Source organism: Nanorana parkeri, unplaced genomic scaffold (assembly GCF_000935625.1).
Source record: "Nanorana parkeri isolate BGI_ZX_2015 unplaced genomic scaffold, ASM93562v1 scaffold78, whole genome shotgun sequence".
Classification (NCBI taxonomy): domain Eukaryota; kingdom Metazoa; phylum Chordata; class Amphibia; order Anura; family Dicroglossidae; genus Nanorana; species Nanorana parkeri.
This window is the reverse complement of record NW_017306346.1, coordinates 1,951,606-1,962,737: the sequence shown is the minus strand read 5'-3', so window position 1 is coordinate 1,962,737 and position 11,132 is coordinate 1,951,606.

Here is an 11,132-nt window from a genome sequence, read left to right as displayed (position 1 = left end):
TCCACACGCCGCACCTCCTCCCCGCCTCACGCTCACCGCCCACCCACATCCACGATCGGCACAGGGATGCGGGGAGAAGAAGTAAGGAGGAGAAGGTGTGGGTGGATGCCAGCCGCTGATAGACAGGACCGATATCAGAAACAAGTTGCTGGAAGACTGCTCATGTAAGCCTGCACTTTCCCACACATGGTGCTCTATAATGTATTGCTGGGATTTGTATTCCTCTATAGCTGATGGTACATTCTGCTGTACTGTATATTATACAGAGCAATATACCATCAGCTGTAGAGGAATACAAATCCCAGCAATACATTATACACTGTATGTATAATGTATTGCTGGGATTTGTTGTATTTCTATATAGCTGGTGGTATTTTGCATTGTGCTGTATAATGTACTATTGCTGGGTTTTGTAGTCCTCTATAGTCGATGCCATTCTTCATCACACTTTTCTTTTTTACTTCCACCGCTCCAAGCTTGCTCCTGTGATGGAGTGCAATCTCAATACAAACTAGTAGTCCCATCATTGGAGCCATTTTTTAAAATGTATTTTATTTTTTATCCGATTAACCGATTAATCGAACTTAATAATCGGCTAACTAATCGATTTTGAAAATAATCGTTAGCTGCAGCTCTAATGTAAAGGGAATCATAGCCTAATTATTTTAAGGTGGAGCTAATTTATATCATGCAAAGTCAGAAAGGGGATGTTGAGTATAAGTGTACACTGCACTAAGATACTAAATAAGAAAATAATAAAACCACAGGTTATTGTAGCACCAGTCAAAAATGTAATGATGTTTAAATATTTAAATGCAGGGTAAACCTCAAAATGGTGCTGCAGAGACTAATAATTCCACAGCAGCCTCAAGAAATTGTATTACACATAGGAGATGGTCCAGCAAATCAGGGACATTATATTATATTGCAGAGGTGTGAAAGATTAGGAGATATCAGGTAACAAAAGAAGAAAAGTCCTTTCACCTGATTGCAATATATTATTAATAATATTATTATCCTCTTGCTATAAGATCCTGTTACAGAGGCGCTTCATAAGCGTTTATGGTCAGTAAACTGTGACTTTAACCAGGTGTTTAGCATCTAGAGTATTGCAGCATAAAGTCCCAGTTTACTGACAGTAGGTAGTTCACCCTTTATTTCTGCCTGGAGAGGACCAGAGGGAGGTGTTGGAAGTAGTGAGGGCATCATTGAGCTCTGTAAAGTAGGACTGGAAGTGGCAGGCACCCACCCACAAGCAGTTCTCTCTGGTTCCTCCTTGGCAGGGCTGCAGAGTGACCACCCGCTCTTTCTCTCTCTAATAGCTGGCCTCCTCACACTGCATTTTTATTGGCTCATTTGCATCAGACAGGCATTCAAAAGAACCATTCAAAATTTAGTGGGAGTAGAGACTAGCAGACAGAAAAAAATGAAGGGCAACAGTTGGCCAGAAGGAACAGGTCAAAAACCAGGTGTGCCCGCTGCAATTTGTGAGATACCTGCACATAACTGCAGTAGCCTTTACTTCCACTTTGCCCAAACACCAAGTTGTTCTGATCAGGAAAAGCTTTGGCATTTCCTGGTGGTTTTGAACCTTGCCTAGCTTCCTGCACTCCCCTCACATTCCTTTTGGCCATTAAAGTACCTTCAATAGTTTCTAATTTACTGACCAAGAATAAGAGTCAGAGTGAGAGCTAAGTGTGCTGCCAGGATAGGGGTGCAGAAAATAATGACGATTTTGGACTAGAATAACAGCTAGGCGATTATCATTTTCAGAAGGTGAGGGTAGACATTTAAGCTTCCACATTGTTTCAGTTCACTTTTACATTATAATTGAACTCCTGGATAAGCAAATATTGTCTAAATACAAGAGTCATGTGTCTTCTTACTTGAATTTTGGTGTGCTGTATGTGTTTCTTCCAGATCTGTTCAGTAATCTAGTTGGAAGCTTCCTGTATTAAAGACCAGAAGCAAATGGCAAATGAGGCACTGAACTGGTATCTTTCTTACATTAAAAAAAAGGGGGGCGGAATCACTGCCTGAGCCTAATGGCTTAGGTTAGGTAGCTCTTCTGCAGGAATCAGGAGACCCCTAGGGGATGGGCTAGGGCCTGAATTGAGAAATCCAAATGTAATGGGTAGAATGGGAGCGCCAGACCTAGAGAAGTTTAGAGTCCAAAATCTTTTAATCACTCAACTGATGATAATAAAAACAATAGTAGATGTCTAACGCATTTCAGGGGCAACAGTTTCCACCTTCATCAGTGCTTAATGGAAATAATAAAGTTTTGGATAGACCCAAATGATGGCTTCAGATGTGAAAAGACCAATTGGTCAGTAGTAATGCCAGCAAGGGCAACCAAAATTGGTCTTTTCACCTCTGAATGCAGTCAGCACAGAAACCATCATTTGGGTCCATCCAAAACTTTATTATTTCCATTCAGCCCCAATGAAGGTGAAAATTGTAGCCCCCAAAATGCGTTGGCTATCTACTTTTGTTTTTATTATCATTGATTGAGTGATTAAAAGATTTTGGACTCTAAACTACTCTTGGCTGGGGCTCTCATTCTACCCATTACATTTGAATTAAAAAACAGTCATTGCTGCTCTCTCTCCATGTGCAGGGTGACTGGTCTTGTCTCTGCCCCCTTCTGTAGTTTTCTGCAGGCAGCTTGTAGTGGCACTGTACAGCACAGTGATGATGTCACTGCTACAATTTCAAGGTAATATCAGGGTTTGCAAAGACATTTGGTGCACACAAAAGTAGATAACTATCCTTTGTGGCTATTAAGGAATATATTTTGTAGATTGCAATCCCTCAGGGGCAGGGCCCTCCTTACCATCTTGTCTTGAATTGTATTGTGATTGTAATGTCTTCCTTGTATTGTAAAGCGCTGCGGAAACTGTTGGCGCTATATAAATCCTGTATCATAATAACAATAATAACAACAATATTTACTTGAACATTTTTGTGCCTGAAGTTCAGCTTTAAAAAAAGCCACCTCTATACCAGGCTATTAGGTATTTTTCCACTGTAGCTGTTACACAGAAACAGCCATGTTTTTACAGATGCTGCAGTAGAAGGTGTCCAAATCTAGAAAGCTTGTGTTTCGTTCAGAGGCTGCCAAGAACAGCAGCTGTGTGCAGCTTTATGTGTAGAGTCTTAGCAACCTCCTCCTCAGCAGCTGGATTATTAGACTCATAAAACTCAGCTACCCCACTGTGGTGTCTGCTCATCAGGTTACCATGCTTTGTGAAAGAAAATCCCTGCCTCTATAGATGCTTTAGACTGTTCGTTTAGCCTCTAACATGATCTGAGAACAAGTAGGGATCTGTGAGTTGACCACTGTTTATAAGAGTGGGTTCCCAGACTTTGCTGTGATATATTAGACACAATAATAAAACTTGACATTTTTGGCAATAAACACAAAACGAACCTGAGAACAGTGGTAAAATAAAGGCTGTTGCATCTTTTTTCCCACTCAGATTGAATAAGCAGCTGACGTTGTCCATCTTCCCTGAGATAATGTATGCGTTTATTACAGATGGCAAGTCTGAATTTAGCAAGCATTTTATATGTCTCTTGGTTTTGGAATGTTGCGCTTTGCTGGTTTGCTTGTGTAAACTTCTTTAGACATAGCTATAAAACTGTTGTTGCTTGCTGTGTAATGTACAGTTTCTTTAATTTATGACAGTATAACCCGGGAGGTAAAAAACAGATATATAATAGTAAACATAAAGCAAAGCAACAGGCAGATATAAAGTTCAAATGTACTTTATATGTGAGCTATATTATCGGCCAAAAGAACCTTTTTTAGTCACGGCTTCCTTTAAAGTATGCAAGATCTAAGTGTCATGGAATACAATTGCCAGTGTGCTCGCAGCCTGATAATTGAACAATGAAGAAGCAACACAACGTGGGGGGGTATAATAGAATATGGTGGAGGCATGAAGACTGCACCGCTCTCTCCTAAACTCAGAAAGCGGAGCAGATCCTACTCCTGATTGACAAAGGGTTCCTTTGCTAATTAGTGCCGATATGCTCCATTCTCTATGCTGTGTCTTGCTCCAGGTCCATTTGCCGGCCCCTGTTCTCTTTCCTTTTCATGCATCATAACCTTATTGGCTCCTGGTGCTGTCATGACTTCTGACAGTCTGCAGGCTGCTATTCAAGGGATAAAGATACTAATATCAAGACAGTTTTGAGTACTTATACTAGTTGTATGTAAAACTACATTTATTATTTTGAAGGAATTACCCCACATTATTTATCTGTTTACCGAGGCAGTTGGGTTCTAGTCATTTTCTCAACACGTTTTCAGTGACTTGAGAACCTTCTCTGTGTTTTCATTAGAAGACTGGAAGGTTGCCAAATCACTATTGTTAGAAGAAGCAAGATGAGCTGCCTTAGGAAACCAACAAGAATTTAAGTTCAGTAGCTCTATTTTGAACTTTAAGAATGAAATGCTCCACAATGCTAGCAGCTACGCAGGTCAGTGTAAATTTGGTTACTGCTTGTTTATAATATAAGAATTCTTGGATATCCACAGCCTGGCCATAGGTTTACTTTATTGTCTCAGATTCAGACAGCCAAGGCACATCTAGAGTCTAGTGGTGGTTGTGAGGAACTTCTTTGATACATCAGGGAGTATAGGATCCTAAAATAGGTGTACTTAGGAATAGCTCTCCTGTATTACAAACAGGTAAGCAAAAGGCTTTACCAGATCCCCGGGATACCAATAAAAAGAATAGGGCTGCCTTGTGCACTACAAACAGGTTGGCTATATTCCCGGTATGCATTTCTAGACTTAATTCTCAATTTTGACTGTACATTTAATTATGTTCTCTCCTGGTTACTGACCTGCAACAAAGCTGTAATTTGCAACATCTGTTTACAGAACTTAACCGATAAATACTTTCATCACTCATTGTGGCAGTTTGCACCGATGCTAATGTAAAAACTAAGAGTGCCTCAAAGTTTTCTAATTAATTTGAACTAGTCACAGAAACATCTATTCTTACCTAAATAGCTGACTGGGTAGGTACGCAACAGTAATTGCTTGGCCAAATACAATCTATTTTATGCTTTTAACGTTGACACATTCCTAAGAAATATACAGTATATACATTTAGAAAAATGCAGTTTCGAAGCCACACGAAGCAAGCCGATGTACGGCTGATTTCAGCCGATATACGGCTGAAATCAGCCGTACCAGCCTGAAGTGCATAGCCGAACAGTGTTCGGCTCACTTCACTTCTGATCGGTCATTCACTCGGCTGCCCTCGGCAGCTTTGTGAATAGACCCCATAGTATGCTAAATCTCTTTTAATAACAAGTAAATAAATAAAAATAAATCCGCCCAAAACATGGTTGCGGTATTGAATTAAACCCAAAATTGCTAGGTAGCCAATAATAACCTGCCTACAGGTATCAGATCTGGATGATGTCCTAAGCCACAGTTGGAGCACGTGCTGAAAGAGAAGTCAGTTTAAAGGTGTTTATTTAGAATTTTATGTACAATTAAGTAATTATAAAAAGAACGTTAACTACATAAAATTAATAATCCGTGATCAGGAAGGGAGTTCACACCCCAAAGCACAAATAGAACGTACGGCAACACAGAACCATTTACAACTCTCCACCACCACCTCAATCCCTTGTGTTCATAACATTTTTAATTCTCACTCGTAATCACATTACTGATAAAAATATATCAAGGGAGGCAAGTTAATGCTTAATATTGGATACACATTAGGGTCGCTGGATATTAAAAAGGAAGGAAGAACACATAGAAGGGAATTTATCAAAACTGGAGCAGACAAAATCTGGAGCAGTGCCCATGGCAACCCAGGGACGTAACTAGAAATCAAAGGGCCCCATAGCAAAACTTTGTATGGGACCCTGTGATTTCTAGTTAGGCCCCTTGCAGAGCCCACCTGAGAGTGACCCTGCAGAGCCCACCATAGACTGTATATGATGGGCTCTGCAGGCTCTCAGGTGAGCTTGTCACACGCCTGCACACCTCTTACCTGGCAGCCCTGATACGCTGTCAGCCTTCTCCACCACCGGGCCATGCCTCCTCAACCGTCGCCAAGGTGGGGTGGGGGGAATCCCTGAAGGGAGTGGTTACTGAAAGTCAGGGAGGAGACCATGAGCTGATCAATCAGCGGTAACATGATAACTCAGCTCTCCCCACTAATTGGACAGCTGCACTGTCCATAGCTGGCTCTAAGCCCTGGTTCACACCTGGGCGTTTTACAGTGCTGATCGACGCGCTGTACAACGCCCAGCAAGTGAAATCCCATTATTTCCTATGGGCATGGTTCCCACCTGGGCATATTTCAGCGAGCTTCTTTGGGGCGTATTTTCTGCGCGTATCCATTAGGATACAGCTGGATAGCCCTCGTAAACACGCATTTGTCGCGCATTTCATTGACCGCAAAACACACGTCAAACATATTACGTACGCCCAAGTGTGAACTCAGACTAAGTATTAGGAGGAGTAACTTTTACTCTCCCAATACTTGTCCTTTAATCATTACAAACAGCATCACATAAAAGCACAACATAAAGATTTTGTGTTTTTCCAACCAAATTATTAGTAAAAATGTGTTTTATTTAGAATCTGCATAATGAGAAGGGTTTACAGGTTTAATCTTTCAATACATCATTGTGATCAACTAGCTTTTGTTCTAATGTACAGTTTTAATGTACAGGGCCAAGGGTAGGACATTTTTGTCTTTTCCATTTTTACCTTTCTCATTATCTGTCACATCTAACTTATGTACATCTTCTGGGGAAAAATATGGCAATATTAACTTTTCTCTACATATAGAATATACGATTAATATTATTTGAGAATTACAGAACCAATGCCTACCAATATGTGTGCGTGCTATATCATAGTAGTAGCACCACTACAGCATGAGTTATAAATATTGCCCGTGATTTTTTGTTAAATAGAAGTGAACTCCAGACAGGATTGCTAATAAATGTATAGACTTTAAGATCATTTACTAAGGCATTTCATTGCTAAGAATGTTAGTTCCAGAACTGTTTGAAGCAAAACTCCGGGAAACTGTTTAGAGAACTGCAGTTGACAGCATGTGATTATGTCCAGTGGTAAATTAGATTAAATTGGTTGCAATAATTAGTTGTCTCCACAATTCACATATGTATTACCATATCACAGTCTATCCATCCTATGCAATTTTATGCTTTCTGAGCAGGACCACACTAGGTACTTCAGGATCCACAATTAGAAGATATCATCCAGCAGTGAAAAGCAACATGTAGAGCTCTACTGTCTTCAAGGGATTAGTCCTTTATCCACCTTCTATGGTGCAAGTAGCACAGCCTTTCGGAGCCCCAGGAGTTATTTTCATTCTAAAAATCTAGACAGACTTTGTGTTTGTTTGAGAAGGTAACAACACCAAAAAAACAAAAGCAGACAGTATGCACGCCCACGTCACAAATTAAATTTAAACATTCCTTAGTGAGTTTGGTCCATACTGACATGATAGCATCACACAGTTGCTGCAGATTTGTTGGCTGCACATCCATGATGTGAAGCTCCACCAGCCTGAACCATTGATACAAGGCAGGATGGTGATGGATGCTTTCATGTTTATATCAAATTCTGACCCAACCATCCTAATGCTGCAACAGAAATCGAGACTCATCAGACCAGTCAACGTTTTTTCAATTTTCTATTTTTCAATTTTGCAAACCGTAGCCTCAGTTTCCTGTTCTTAGCTGACAAAAGTGGCACTCAGTGTGGTCTTCTGTGGCTGTAGCCCACCTGCTTCAATGTTCAATGTGTTGTGTGTTTAGAGATGCTCTTCTGCATACCTTGGATTTCTATAAGCTTGAACTAGTCTGGGCATTCTCCTCTGACATCTGGCACCAACAAGGTATTCTTGCCCAGAGAGCTGCCGCTCACTGGATATTTTCTCTTTTTCAGACCATTCTCTGTAAACCTGAGAGATGGTTGTGTATGAAAATCCCAGGAGATCAGAAGTTGCTGAAATACTCAAAGCAGCCCATCTGGCACCAACAACCATGCCATGTTCAAAGTCACTTAAATCACCTTTCGTCCCCATTCTGATGCCCGGTTTGAACTTCAGCAGACCATGTTGACCATGCCTAGATGTATTGAGGTACTGCCATGTGATTGGATGATTAGATATTTGTGTTAACGAGCAGTTGAAGCGGTGTACCTAATAAAGCGGCCAGTGAGTGTATATGCTGGGTAATTCTTTTTGTAAACAGATTTTGTTGTACTGCACCAGTCACTCCAGTCCTTTATGTGTGTAATCTGGTGATCCTGGAACACATCTTTTGGTGATGCTGAAACACCCACCATGCTGCCTTTAACACACAGGGAAACGGATGTATCACATGCCAATCCTTAGAAAACTTTTGCAGATAATTGTAAGATTCAAATATGCCTGGGGAGTCTGAAGAGAGAGGGAGAGTGACAGAGAGAGAGAGAGAGAGAAAGTTACACATAACTGGTTTCTGGAAGCGCAAGTGCATGTCTACTGTCTTTTTATTGACTCTGTATAGAGGTGTGTGCGCATTCTGCAGATGATTAACTTAATACATTTTCTGATTTTAGCACAGTTTCTGTGTTTATTGGTTAGCATTAGTACTTCAGTAAATACTTTCACTTGCTGCCTGGAATGGCTTTTTAATAGTTATTCTTGTAGCATACCTATGATTAGGTTTTGCGTTTAAAGTACTCTTACACATACACCAAGGGATGTCATACTTAAGTGGTCGAAACATCATAATTAAATGCTAATAAAGAACATCCTAAAACCCTGACAGATAAGTACCTGTCAAAGACCAAGTATGACAAGCCTAAATATAGTATGACTGACTCTTTAATTACTGCTTTATTTACATTATTTTCATGTGTGAAAGATACTCATTGAAGTCAAATTTAGTTTTAGTTAAAGAATGCCTTTTGTGGCTTCAGCTTGAGCATTTGTATTTGAAATCCAATACTGATCACACAAGGGTGAAGATTTAGTGCATTTATTTGTGTATATGGCCAAAAGTACCCAGAGATAAGTTGGCAGAATTTGACTAGGTCTGGTGACAGTTGTTATACCTGCAGTTACTAGAGAACATGTTAGGGGAATAGTGTTTTGGTCACCATGGATGAAATTCCTACAGCTAGCATAAAGGTGTACATTTATCTGCAGGAAAGATCATTCTATGATCTACACACTGTGTGTACAATGTGATGACTCAGGGACCTTAGACTGCTGCAACCGAGGGGAAAAGAGGCTCCAGGGACTGAGCCCTACAGCGTCTTAGTTTAGTTAGTTAGTTAGATTAGTTAGTGGAATTCCAGAGTTTAATGCCAAAGAAGCTTGTATCTTTCCTATTTCTTTACCAGTTTATATACCTGTTGTGTCACATGACTACCATGACATACAGTATAGGTAGGAGAAGGACATTAGAATCCTTGTCTATTAACTAATTTGTATTGATTAATCTTGATTATTACCTTTTTTCCATGGAAACATTAGAATATAACGTCAAAAAAAGGTTTGTGGCCCCATCGAGTTTACCCTGTCTTATGTGTCCATGTGAGAGTTTTATCCAGAAAAGTAGGTGAAGTGAAATCTTAAATAGGAACACAAACAGCTTTAAAAAGACAGCTAGAACCTCCATCAGCTTTTAATTATTGCTTTACCTTGATTTCCTCTCCTAATGGTACCGTTGTGTCAAGTCAAGTGAGGGCAAATCTCCCCAATGGAACCACAAACGGCATTAACCCTTCTAACCTGTCTCCATTTTATTCAAAACTAAAAATTTTTTTGCCTGGAGCTGCACTTTAAATAGCACTCAGTTCTCCTAATGGTGCTGTTTTCTAGATTTACTGCAGGGACATTTCTGCCCGTTCTTCTCTTTCTCTCCTCTCATAGTGTATTAAAACACCTTCTATTGGTATTTTAAGCATTTGGAAAAAGAAACGAATTCAGCTGTTCATTCATTGTTAAAGAGTCACTGAAGGGTAATCAAGGTCTGCTTTTCAGAGCAATCCCTTTAGCTGCTTTAGGTGTGAATTGCTTAGAAAAAGGCAGCCCTGCTATAATGAGATTTCTAGATAAATTGAGACTTCTCCTGTCAAACATTGGTGTTTTTTATGAATGTTTTACCAGAGTAGTAAATGTATTCCTCTTAACAGGAAGATTATACATTTTGATTGAACTTATTAGAAAGGAGCATTGTTGTAAAAAACAATATTGTATTCCGATAAGTGTATGTAGTTAATATTTTTCTATTATTTAAAAAAATAGAATAGAATAATTTAAATAGAAATATGTAAATAGAAATATTTATACAGGCAGTCCCCGGGTTACAAACAAGATAGGGACTGTAGGTTTGTTCTTAAGTTGAATTTGTATGGAAGTTGGAACAGGTACATTTTGTAGGTGTAAATCTTTTTTTTGTTTTGGATAGGGAAGGGAAGGGTTTACCCCCTGTAATGTTTGTTTTGCTGTATGAAGACTTCACCTCACTTTCTGCCCCTGTGACTATTGGATTTTGAAAATTTTGGGTTGTCGTGAAAACAAGAATTGGTGATAAAGCTTCAGTGGAAATGCCTTTTTCGCATGATCACTCTTACAGGAGGGAATTCCCCTTCCTAGGGGTAGATTTCCTTTCACTTCCTGTTGTCTCAAGGACAGGAAGTGAGAATAAATCTTTCTAATGAGGATACAGACAGCAGTAAAAACCTAATAGTGACCCGGATGAAGAGGCGGGCACCCCTCGTCTGCACGTCTAACAAGAGCCAACTTCCTGTAATGTACGTACAGTACTACGAACCAGACCCAAAAAGGTGGGCACTCCTCGTCAGCACGAGAGCAGTAGCATTACAACTACCCCTGCTGTACAGTAATGGCCTCCATTTGTAAGTAGGAGTCGGATGAAAGTCGGATGTATGTAACTCGGGGACTGCCTGTATCTATTTTTCTCCACCAATTAATCCTGCAATAATGACATCGGCAAGGGTTGGGACAAATTATAACCCTACCAGAGGCTTGTGTATTTCCAGCAGATGTAGGTTAAGAAGGTTTAAGAATATTTTTTACATTTAAACCATTTGCATAAAGGAT